The 12,490-nt window shown below is 45.1% G+C and overlaps 1 long non-coding RNA gene across 1 annotated transcript in view; it reads left to right on the top strand.

The window, feature by feature from the left end:
* LOC122208901 overlaps window positions 1-12,490 on the top strand; it is a 481,315-nt gene that overhangs the window by 411,200 nt on the left and 57,625 nt on the right. The window lies entirely within an intron of this gene.

Genomic DNA, 12,490 nt, shown 5'->3' with positions numbered 1-12,490 from the left:
GCTTTAAAAATCTTGTAATTTACATCCTTTTTCCTCTCTGTTTATCCCATCACAAAGAGGATAGCATGGCATGGTAGAAATGTCTGGATTTGCCTGTTTATTCAGCCCCTGTTAATTGGATTCTTCAACAGACACAGAAACGTGTTTGGGAGACAGGTGGGCTTGGATTTAATCCTCGTCGTGTGCTATCTGTGCAGGCAGGTGGCACATCAGATCATATTTTGGATATCACCAATGAGTGGTTTTTAACCTGTAAATGATAGGGGCATTCTGTGACCATGAGGGAATGCATTATACTCTTGGATCCAATGCTCAGTTTGTTTTTCTGTACAATGGGGCTTTTGTATCAACTTGGCCCAGTGTTTATGAGAAATCAGTAAGAGAATATTGTTGAGAGTCCAGTGCAGTGCCTGGCATATGGCTTCATCCCAATCTGTTGATTCCTCCTCCTTCAAATCACATACTTATTTTAAGTGACAGTGAAATGCCATTTCCCTGGATATAAAAAAAATAAAACAAAACAAAACAAACCCCGCATTCCCTACTGGCCACTGCTCTGCAACCAGTATGTCTGAATCATCCAGGCCTGTTCTGCGCTGACAGCTTCCATTTCAGGACTTCTGGACCTGGAATAAGGTCATCGGGTCTGGCGGGGCCCATTCTCGCTTTGGCTTTGTGGGAAGTCACTGTTCTGCCTTAGCCTTGCTGGGTGTTTCAGCTTGGATATTCTGTCATCCGGCTTCACGTCCTGTCTCTTCTCACACATGTTGTGCCATTTGTTCAAACATAAGAAACGCTGTGATTCTGTGAAAAGAGCAAAGCATTTCGAGCTTTGCCACCTGGGGTCGGCTCCTGGCTTTCAACCTTTCTAAGTGTCTATTAAGAGCAACTCCACACAGTGCTTATGAAGTCCAGTGACATAAGGCATGTGAAAATTCCATGAAAAATGTGAGAAGCTAGATGGATATTCGTTACAGTTTTATTTATTATTATCCTTTAATTTATATACCAACACCTACCTTTTGAGGCTGGGCTGCAAGAATGTCACAGATGGTTTGTTAAAATATCATTAATATGTCAGGCAATTAATAGAGAACGGGAGTACAGTTTACTCCATGTTTATGCATTAGTTATTTACCTTTAATGTTAAGCAGTATTTGTTGGTCTGGCCTGTTGGGCTATGGAGAGGGAAGTTTTGAGAATCTATTTTCAGGGTTTTTTTTTTTTCTTTTTTTTTAGTAGCTTAAAAGGTCCATGCATCATCCTCAATGACTTTAATGGAGATTAAGTGAACGAAGTTCACAATATTGTCAATGGTAATTAAAAAAACAACTTCAGATCTGTCAGACTCATTGTGTTAGGAATGGTAAGAAAAGTCAGTGATCTGGCTTCGGAGCTGAACATGATAATCACCCCAGGTTCCCCTTCTGCTTTGTGTCTGTGCCACCCACAATGCTTATCCTGCGCACTCTACCCTTACTGTATCCTCTTCTCCAGAATCTGTCATGGCTCCCTATTGCCTGATGGGTCCTTCAGAGTCCTGATTGTGCCATCTCTGACAATACTGTCCTGCTTTTTCCCATTTGTAATCTGTGTTCCGGTGTTTCCAAGATTTACTGTCACCTTGATTGTTAATTTTTGTAAGAGCACACCTGAGGGTGGAGAGGGGGCAGAGTGGTACCATTGTGATGTTCCGTGACCGTTCTCCTGGAACCTTAGTGCTAGCCCCACTTTCTGCCCCTCTTATGAACCTGCTTTTGGTCACTGCACGTGTCACCGTATCTATCCTGTAGTCTGTGAGCAAGCTGGAGCAGATTTGACCCCGTATAATCACATAGCTCCCACCATGGTATCCACACAGAACATACCTTCACAGAGTTCCCCAAATGCATTAATATCGGGCTCTCCTGGGTCTTCAGAAGCCCTGGTGTTGAGTCAGGAAAATTCCCCAGTGTTGGTCACCTAGATTACCCTCCCCAGCATACATGAAGTAGGTCTAGAGCATGAGGGCAAGGGTAGGAAAGGCCTGTTTGGAATGGTGTGCCAGTGTTCCCCTGCTGTACCAAGTTACTACAAAGTGAGTGGCTCAAAACAACACATTTATTATCTTACAGTTCAGGAGGCAAGAAGGCCCACTGGGCTAAAATCAGGAGGGCTGCATTCATTTCTGGAAGCTCTAGTGGGTAGCCCTTTTCCCTGCTTTTTCTGGCTTCTAGAGACTGTCCACTTTCCTCAGCCCATGGTCCCCTTCCTCCAGCTTCAGAGTCAGCAACGTTGCACCCTCTGACCATTCTTCTGTCTTCCTCCACACCCACACTGGTGTCTGATCTACTGAGAAAAATAGAAGCCATGGTCATTACACAATCCTTGCCAAATCACTCAACGCACCAACTATCAGCCAGACACTCAAACGACACACATTTACAGATGCATGCTACACACCCACTAGAGATCCTGAGACAACTGTCTCTCATCGCGGGGCAAGGGAGATAAGGTCCTAATGAGGCAGGTCACTGTGAGGAAGTCTTCAGAGAGGGGTGAGCACATTAGCTGACTCTTGAAGGAGACACAGGTCATATAAAGGTGCCCATGGGGCAAAGTAGGGAGAGCTTTTCTGGCAGAAGGCACAGCCTGTGCAAAGCATAGAGGTTTAGACCAGCATGGCATGTTCCAGAGTCAGCCAGTAGCTCTTTTTACAAAAAAATGTTTTTTTCATCTTGGAGCTCATGGAGGCCTACTGGGATCATGACTTCTAAAATGCCAATTTTGTCTCCAAGGCTGTGGCCCAAGGCCATTTTTTTTTTTCTGATTGTAAGCAAGGTCTTCTAAACCAGAGGGAGCATGTAGCTCTTCTCAAAAATGAAAGTGTTTATGCCTGAGATAAAACTGAATTTTATGTAGGCAAGACATGTATTTCCATGTACAGGAAAAGTGACCCCTGGCAGCAAACTAACGTCCAAGCAATCCAGGGAAAGGCAACTTGCTTCCATGGAACAGCAGCATGGTTTCTGCTAAATTCTGAAGCAACCTTCCCGCTGAGGCCATTAGACACCAAATCCATATGATGTTGTATCTCTTAGGGATTTAACTTGTTTGAAAGTAAGTGAGTAAGATTCAGGGGAAAAAAAAGCAGCTGTTTGATGTGACTTGACTAGAGATGGTGGGGAGAATGGCTGATAGTGGGGAAATGATAAGAGGTAGGTAGGTGTTACAGGCACATTGCGTCTCCTCAAAATTCATGTCAAAGTCGTAACGCCCAGTATCTCAGAATGTGACTGTATTTGAAGATAAGTTTTTGGAAGAGATAATGAAGTTAAAATAAGGTCATTAGGGGGGCACCTGGGTGACTGAGTCAGTTGAGCTTCTGACTCTTGATTTTGGCTCAGATCATGATCTTATGGTTCGTGAGTTTGAGCCCCACACTGTCAGCATGAAACCTACTTGGGATTCTCTCTCTCTTCCTCTCTCTCTCTCTCTCTCAGCCCCTTCCACACACATTCTCTCTCTCTCAAAATAAAATAACTTAAAACAATAATAAATAAGGTCATTTAGGATAGGCCCTAAATCCAACGTGACTCCTGTCCTTGTAAGAGGAGGGTAGGACACAGACACCGGCACACAAGGAAGACCATGTGAGCATACAGGGAGAAGATGACCATCTACAAACTAAAAAAGGACACCAGTCCTTCTGGCACCTTGATCTCAGACTTTCAAGCCTCCAGAACTGTGAGAAAATACATTTCTATTGTTTAGGACACCAGTCTGTGGTGCTTTGTTATGGCAGCCCTAGAAAACTAATATAGTAGGTCATAAAAGAATATAAAAATCATTGGATGCCATACGTACTGGATGCTGTGATGTATCACTTAGATCTCCTTTCAAGTCCGATGGCCTTATTCCTCCAGTTGCTGCAAATGCTGTGGGCAAGACAGCCCTCAGCTATCAGCTTGTTTTAGGAATGTGCCTTGGATTGAGTTGCCTTGTCCGAGGACATGACCCTTTCCCCAGGGTAGTCTGCATCCAAGACTTGTTGACGTGTGTGTTTTAAGGCTTGGTCACTTTGCCCTACTTGGTTCACCTCTGAAAGGTCCTCTGGGTTCAGAACTTCTCTTGGGGTTGAATGAAGGGCTGAATTAGAGGCTTCTTTTCAGTCTTGCTCCCTTTCCATCCCTTCCCTTCCATATGGATTGATCCCAAGACTGCTTCTTAATACAATCCTGTATGCTAACCTTTGTCTCAGGGTCTTCTTCTTGAAGAATTCAACCTGTGACATCATAATAAAGAAATTGGACTTTCTCCTGAAAGCATTGGGGAGTTATTGAGGCATTACATTTGGATTTGCAGTGTGGCTGGTTTGAAGGCTAAAGTAATGAGGGTCAGACTGATGCAGGTAGACCAGTCAGACAGATAGAAGCTTCTCCTGGGAGTGGGGAGGCTCAAAGCCATTCCAGTATATGGATTGCATTGTTCTGGCTTGACTGGCATTTATCTCTTGCTCAGAACTTTGAAGGAAGCTCAAGTCTGGTCTGTTTTCCAAGATGTGAGAGTCAATCAAGATGGGCTTAATGTTTTGGCATGTCCTCAGGGATGTAGAGATGAATCGGAGGATAAGATATGCACGTTCTCCTTACAAGCTGCAAGGGTCTCATGAGCTCAGTCTGACTGGACGTAAGCTCTCACACACCAGCGCTAGCTACCTGTGGCTCTTGCCTCACACCATGCCACGACCTGACCCCGAACAGTTGCTAATGCAGTTTCTTCTGACTGAACTAGATTCGCTCTTGCTCCGTGACCTTTATTTACTTTATTCATCACTAAAGTCTCTCTTCTGCACCTATTCTGAAAGGAACTTTTACTGATGACTCCCTTAGGCTGGGTTAGGTATCTTTTTACTGTATTTTTCTAATATTTCTTTTTATTCAACCACTAGATAGTCAACTCCAGGACAATAGAAACTATGTCTTCTTAGGGATTTGGAGCAAAAGAAGCCCTGCACTCTTCTTCCCAAAATTTGACCATTAAAAATATATACACAAGGTACTGATTGCTGAATGGGGATCCCTTTATCTACTTTAATAGCGGTTGTTCAACACCCAGTAGTCATCAAACCTAGAGACTCTAGTAAACTATGTAGGAGCTTGTGGCTTAAACCTGGGGCCAAGTGGTATCTCCTACTTGCTACCCTATGTTTAAACTTGAGGACCTGAAAACTTGAACAAATCCCAAGAAAAAAAAAGCATGACTTGTAGACTCCAAACTCTCAACTTTGTGAAATAGAACTATATGCCTGCCTGCATCAACCATAAAAGTTAAGAGTGGGGTAAAGGAGAGAGAGAAGGAAAATGGTGAGTCTGTCCCCTGAGAGGGGTCCTGCCCTGCTGGGTTCACAACAGAGTGATAGGAAGGAGAAGGAGAATGTATGGCACTAGAGCCTGGATGGCAAAGGGAAATGAAAGAAGGGTTGCCTGCCTTTGGGACAGTATCCCTGCCCACTAGGCAAATGCAGCTCATTGAATCTAAGCTGGCCAATTGGATTAGACATTCTCCTTGCACAAGAAGGGAGGAGTGAGAAGGTAGGAGGACCAGAGTTCCCTCTAAGGCATTTCCCTACGTGAGGAAGGTGGATGGAAATGTAGCCTTTAGGAGGTGAAGTGGAAACATGGGGGAAAGTATACATAAGACTTTCATCCAAGCATCTTGACCTTTGTGTCCCCAGAAACCAGTACGAGTGTGGCCCAAAGTAGATATCTGTTAATGCTTATGGACAGAATGGGAGAATGCCTAAGAAGTGACAGTCGCTGACAGATTTGTGGCTATGCATCTTTCCCCATTTCTCTAAGTCCCTAATTAATGTCCTTGGCCTGAGTGGTATTATAAATGTAGCTCATTCTTAACTTTGCAGGCTTGTCTCTGAGTTCCCCCTCAGAATCTCTTGCAACCTCATCTTTAGTCACGTATGTCATGAAGATGTTTGTTACTTAAAATGAGCTCCTGCCATGTGGGCAGTTGGAAATGGCCAGAAGTGGGAACTAGAAGCCTGACCCTGCTGCTATCACAGGCAGTTAGGAGCTCCTTGTCAGTGTGATGGAGGGAACTCTCTTTGGGGCCAAGAAGTCCTTGTTATCTGACAAGGATTGACACGGTAGAGAAGGTGAATATAGGGAATAGATGGAAATCAATGGTAGGTGGGTGCAGAGGCATGGCTGCCTGTGTTCCATCCACTTATGGCAGAATGGAAACAGAATGAATCTCCCGAGTAAGGACTGGGAAGAGACTGACCAGGGATTATGGCCCCCTAAAAGCAGATAAGGATTCAGGACCGAACTCTAGTCTCAGTTGAGACCTAGAAGTGCTGGACAGGGAAGTGGGGGCAGTGCCCCACATGCTCCTGACACGGGAGGGGTTGACCCATGCACACAGTGATGAGGAGGGGGCTGTTGGCAGGCAGTGTCCCTTCTTGGAATCCACATTATGTGGCCAGTTCATATGTTGGTTACTCTGAGTTGCTGACTTGGGTGTGAAGCATGTGCTGGTTCTACACCTTGGCGGAGCTAGACTAGCTCTTTACTACACTGTGGTGGGTGCTATCATGTGCTTCTGAAGTTCCCTTCAATGAGGGTTTACTTCCCTGGGTGCTGGAGGACTGTTGGCAGACAACCTTGACATCTGTCCCCTCTTTTGGTGCAGAAAGCCACCCACTAAGATCGATCCCCCTCTGTCAGGTGGCCAATCTAATTAAATAGTTGATGTGGAAGTGTGAAGTATTTTAGCTCCACTAGAAACAATGCTGAAGGGTCAATTCTAACTCTAGAGTTTTCTGCAAGGTTAGTCAAAACTACCATTGGGTTTGCAGTACGACTGAATGTCTCGCTCTGCTACTGACCTCGGTTCTCATCCCTTCCCCAGGTTTTGATCTGCAGGGCACTCCTAATAAATATCTGACATGCTCAACATCTCAACACTTTATTCCTGGGCAATTAGGCCTGTGACTCTTCCCTCTGTATTGTTCTCTCTGATCTGGTTTGGGAAGAGCCAGGAGTGAGTATAGGTTGAGCACAAAAGGGCAGGTGTGGGAGTGGTAGGAGAAAAGGGCCCGGGTTTACACAACATTGGATCTAGAGACCCTCAACAGAATTTATTCAAGGCCTGGTTGATGGTGCCAGTGACATCTTATACTGGTAATGTTCACAAGAGATGCTCTTATGTGGAAAAGGGCGATGGTGGTTACCCAGAAGCAGATGGCTGATGTTATCTGGACAGAGAGAACTGGGGGACCCTGGGCTTGATCTCAGGAAACAATAAGATTGCCCATGAGTTAACAGATATTTTTAGAATGCTTCTTTGTTGAAGTTTGGAAAGTTTTACAACTGATTCTGAAAATTGAAAATGTAATTGTCATGGTTATACCCATTATGTAGCCTCAAATGTGCCAGTGTGGATTTGAGTCAAAGAGTCCCTGGAAAGGAGGGAGGCAGACCGGAGAAAATTCTATGAGTCCTACTTGAAGTCTCATTGCCTGGCTCTGTCTTGGGTAAATTCCTCTCCTCTGAGTTCACGAATCTGTGTAATGGAAAGAAAAATCCCTATTTCTCATATTTGTCATGGAAACTGAAAAAAAAAATCTCCCTTCTCCTGCCTCTATCCCACAGAGCCTCTGGAAAGTTATATTCCTTATGTATTAATTTCTTATGAATAAGTAATTCTTTGAGCATGTCCTTTTTGCCACGTACTCTGCTGAGAAGTGGAAAAATAGAAAACAGAAAAACATGGGCCAACCCTTGAATAGCTCTCAGTTTCCCGTGGGGGGCAGACCCAGAAATGGTTTATGATTAGGTAACTGAAGAATGTGTGTGGAAGGCTTAGGCGCACAGCCACCCCTTCCCCATGAAGGTCCCGGTAAGGGGTGTGCATAGTATACATACAAGGGAAGCAAACAAAAGGCCCCAGATAACACAGTTATGTTCACTGGGCAGAGAAGACCTAGGAAGGCAGACTGAGCCCTGTTGACTTCCCCCATTTCCTCACATACCAAGGATTCACATAAAAGCAAGTCTGGAAGTCTCCATCGTCCCAGGGTCTCCCATGCCCAAAGCCAAGTTCTCAGATTTCTCCCTCTCTGGACACAAGGTGCATAGAGAGAATTACAAACCAGTTATGGCTGCCAGAAGTTGAAGAAAGCAGAGCCTTGGGACAGGCGACTGAAATCCTGGGTAGGTCCCAGGTCACTAAGGACGACAGTGATATCTGTAGTTTCTTACTTGTCCTGAGAACGAGTGGTCTGAACTTGCACGTTCATCAAAATGACCAGGGGAGCTTTAAAGGAGGTGGCTCCATGGTCTAGTGTCTGGACAGTGGTTCTCAGTTGGGTAGGGGGCAGTAAGAAATGGTTGGCAGGGCCACAGGAGAGTCAGGGCTCTGGGCTTTTCAATTCTAGTGTGCAGACTCCGGAGACTGTTGGGTTTGGATGTCACACACTAGCCTGCCGAGTCCGTTGGAATCAGGTAGACTAAGGTTGCTGGTGGTGGAGACTCCTGGAAGCCAAGAAGGAATACAGACTTTTCGTGAGAGGCCAGCATCATTCCCAAGTCCTTACATTGCCTTGGCTCTGGGGGTACTAGGCCAAACGAGAAGAACATTCAAATTTTTAAACAGACCTAGTAATGAGGAATCACTTTCTCCAGAAATCACTGGTCCCATTCTGGGGTCATTCTGACTGTTAGAAAGTCGTTCCCCATCCCATGCCTTCCACTCATTGGTTCCTGTTCTATCCCTCAGCATTGGTGGAATGAGCCAGAATCTGTGATGCTTGAGGCCTATTTTAGCTGAAATTAGTAATCAATAAAATCTACGGTCAATAGGCACAAGGCAAAATAAATAGTCACATGAAGGTGACCAATCCTAATTTAATGAGAGTGATCCATCACTTCAAGCAAAGTGCCATTGGCCCCAGATATTGGAATCAGATCCTTCAACAGAGGGATGCGGTCGCCTGGGGAGGGGGAGAATGGGAATGAATGTGGGACTTCAGCTTAGTTCTTCCGCTGCCCCTGCACATGAAAATTGGGCCACTCAGCAGCGAAGCTGTCACTGAGCAACATTTATAGGTTATACTTGTGTGGAAAAATGATTGACATAAATATATTTAATGTCTAAAAACACAAGCACTGATTATTCCGTGAAGAAAGTATTAGGAAACTCATTAAGAACTGTGTTTTTGTGCCTCTATTGGCCTAAGCATCACAATTAGCCTCCACACCCACACAAAATGCAGATACAGTTGTAAAATGAATTTTGAAAATTGGGTCCCTCAAGCTTTCTGGTTCCCATGCCAACTGTGTATGTTTTGTGTCACTTGGATCTTGATTGCATGAAAAATACTTCTTGTTCTAGCACTTCCATCACTTCCTGAGACACGTGGCTGACACTTTGTACTTTATATGTGAAAAATAAGGCTGTATTGTTTCAGCCACTTTTGCGGGGCGTTTTGTCACTTATAGCAGAGAGCATCCGTGCCTTTCCAGGCAGTTCCTGCCTTTTGTGGGACCTTCTTCTCAGCAGATCTTTCCTGTCTTGTTCAAGGTCTCAGCCTGAGAGCCCACTTAAACTCTTTGTCATCCCACCTCCTCCCAAGCCACCACACCTCCCCTTTTCCCCCCAAACTTGTCAAGTTGACCTGCGTGCTTGTATCCCTGACTTCCTAATACCTTGTCCTCTCTTGTGGAATGGGACTCCCATCCCACCACTGGAACCTCTCTTGAAAGTCGTTAGAAAGGTCCAAGTTGCCAAGCCCCGTGAACCCATTTCAGCCCCCCTAACCTGGGGCCCTTCACTTTCCCTCTGTCCCCCAAACTTTCTCCTCTGCGGTACTCATGAATGCTTCCGATGGTGCACCACACCTGAGCTCTGGCTGCCTTGCTCCTTCACTAGCTTAAAAGTTCATTCCCTCCGAGCATCTTTGGTCCTCTTCTTCTCTTTCTCTGCGGCGTTTCCTTGGGTGATCACATCTCCGGGTTTCAAGGAAGACCTCCATGCGGCTGGTCCTGCCATCTCCATGGCGGGCCCTCACCTTTAGAACCAGGGGTCTCACAGTCCAGCATCCTGACCTACACGTCCAGATGCACCTCGACTACGGTATGTTTGAAACGAAACTCTTTGAATTCTCTCATGAGGCTACTTTTGTTAGGGCATGAAACGTGGCTTTCACCTGGTTTCTGGGGCCAGGTCTATGACATGTATCTCCGTTTTACTACCAAATCCCTTCACCATGCCAGAGCCGTGTTACTGGCCCCACCGTGTCAGAGCAAGGCAGACGGTAGGCTGCCTCCGTGCAGAAATAGAGCTTCACGTGGGGTAGACAGAGCCTGTGATGACTCCCATGGCCCCGAGGAGTTGGAGCTGTAGGCCACCGGGCAGGGAGAAGAGGTGGAGGGAGAGCTTGCAAACCAGCAAGCTCTGAACCTTGACTTCTTCACTGTATGTGTCCCCTCTCAGAGTGCAGAGTCTATGCAGACAAGGAAGTTTTCTTTGCTTCACTGCTTGTTCTGGGGCACCCGGAACAGTGCCTGATGAGGACACAATAAGCATTTGCAGAATCAATGTATTGAATTGATAAAATATATTCCCAGCAGATTCAAATATAGAAGTGAATGCCCACAACTTGAACTTTTTGGATGGTTAATTTCTATTTAGTTGAAGGTGTTCTATTTGAGCCCTATGATCCTGGAAAGTCACTGAAGTAAGTACCAGGAATGAAGGCGAGGCTCATGGCTTCTTCAACGAGGACATTCCTGAACAGTCTCTGGCCAGATAATAATAGAAAACCCTCCAAATAATGCATGTTGAGTGTGAATACTAACTAGGCGGCCATCATCAGGAACTTTGTTTATAAATCTGAACAACTTCTTTTTTTTTTTTTTTAATACAAAGAGAAGGTGAGAAAGCCTTGCAACCTGTAGTGACACAGGACCAGAGACTTACACAGCCACATGAGTCACTTGACATCCTGAAGTCACTCCTGGCTTGTCTTCCCTTTCCAGAATTGCATTTGTGTCTGTTTTGGAGAAGACGGTTTTTGTGGGAAAAGTGTAAGTCCAGTGGCACATGAGATACCTCGATGTTGCTCATCCTTGCTGGTGGGGAGCAGTGTTGAGAACACAGGCAGCAGGAAAGGCATCCAATGGCCATGAGCAAGGAGCTGCTGTCCATCTCAGATAGAAATGAGCCCCCTTGGGTTTGGGGCTCTTCGAGAGCTTTCGGGGAATGCTATCTTGTTCTTCCCACTCAGGCCCCAGAGTCTCCATGGAACCAGCCTCACTTGGTGCTTTATAGTATTCTCTGAAGATTTTCCTTTTCTTGTGAAAACACAGGGACTGGCTGAGGTTGCCTGGACCGCCCCCTGCCCCAGCCCCAGGCATGTTCTTAATAGAGGTTTCTAGGTCACCGTAAGCCCACAGTGACAGGTGACTGCAGAGTAGTTCTGATCTCCCTTCTGATCCTTCTTCACAGGGCAATTGGTAAAACCTTTAGGCAGTTATGGTTCTGGAGGAAAGCTCTTGTCTGGACTGCTCACGTCCTTTTCCTTGTTCGAGCCTCTTTTCATCCCATGATTCTCCTCTTCCCTACGTTCATGTTGGAACATCACTTTTCTTGTCTTGGCTAGATTTTCTGTTTGTGATTACACAAACAAAAGAAAAAAACCCCACCAAAACCCAAAACAAACAGAACGTCTATCTTTACTGTGTCCAATAAACAATTTCAAGGCTGTTTGTTAGTAGACACCTCAAAAGGCAGTGTTGTACCTACTTCCATGTCTATTTGCCTCACTGATGAATGGGAGTAACTGTCTTCCCACAGCCTTGCTGGCTTTGAATATTAGTATTTTTAATTAGTTTTTGCCAAATTAAAAGATAATCATTACTGGTTCTGTTCTGTTTCTTCTGTTGTCTGAAGGACTGAGCAACTTTTTATATGTTGATTGGTGGTTTGCATTCCTGCCTTTGGGATTTGTCTTTAACCTCTTTGAATTGATGGCTTTTGTTTTCCTAGACGATTTCATAAGCCTAACTGGCCAACAGTCAGACTCATGTTTGTGTATTTGTGCTGCATGGCAACTGCATACTGTTCTCTTCTCATTCAGCATGTACAGAATTCATCCCGCACTGAGAGCTCACCAGGAGTGTGCAGATGGGGTACCGTCTATTATTTCATTCATGCATATGCATGTATTCCTATACACATATATCTACATGTATATATTCAATTTAAAGTGTGTGTCAAACTTTAATGGGGAAGATTAGGAGCTATAGCTTTAGCACGAGTATTCTCAAATTGAGCCAGTATGAGAGCTATTTTTACAGTTGCTTTATAAACCCCTGAAAATTAGCGTCCGGATTCAGGATCACAAAATGCACGGGTCTTTAGTGGTGGCCAGTGGTGTCCTTCTAATTGTGTGCTGGAAACCCTTCGGTATCTGTGCCCTCAGGCAGCCACT

The sequence above is a fragment of the Panthera leo genome, chromosome E2 (assembly GCF_018350215.1).
Source record: "Panthera leo isolate Ple1 chromosome E2, P.leo_Ple1_pat1.1, whole genome shotgun sequence".
Classification (NCBI taxonomy): domain Eukaryota; kingdom Metazoa; phylum Chordata; class Mammalia; order Carnivora; family Felidae; genus Panthera; species Panthera leo.
This window is presented reverse-complemented; position numbering and strand designations above follow the sequence as displayed.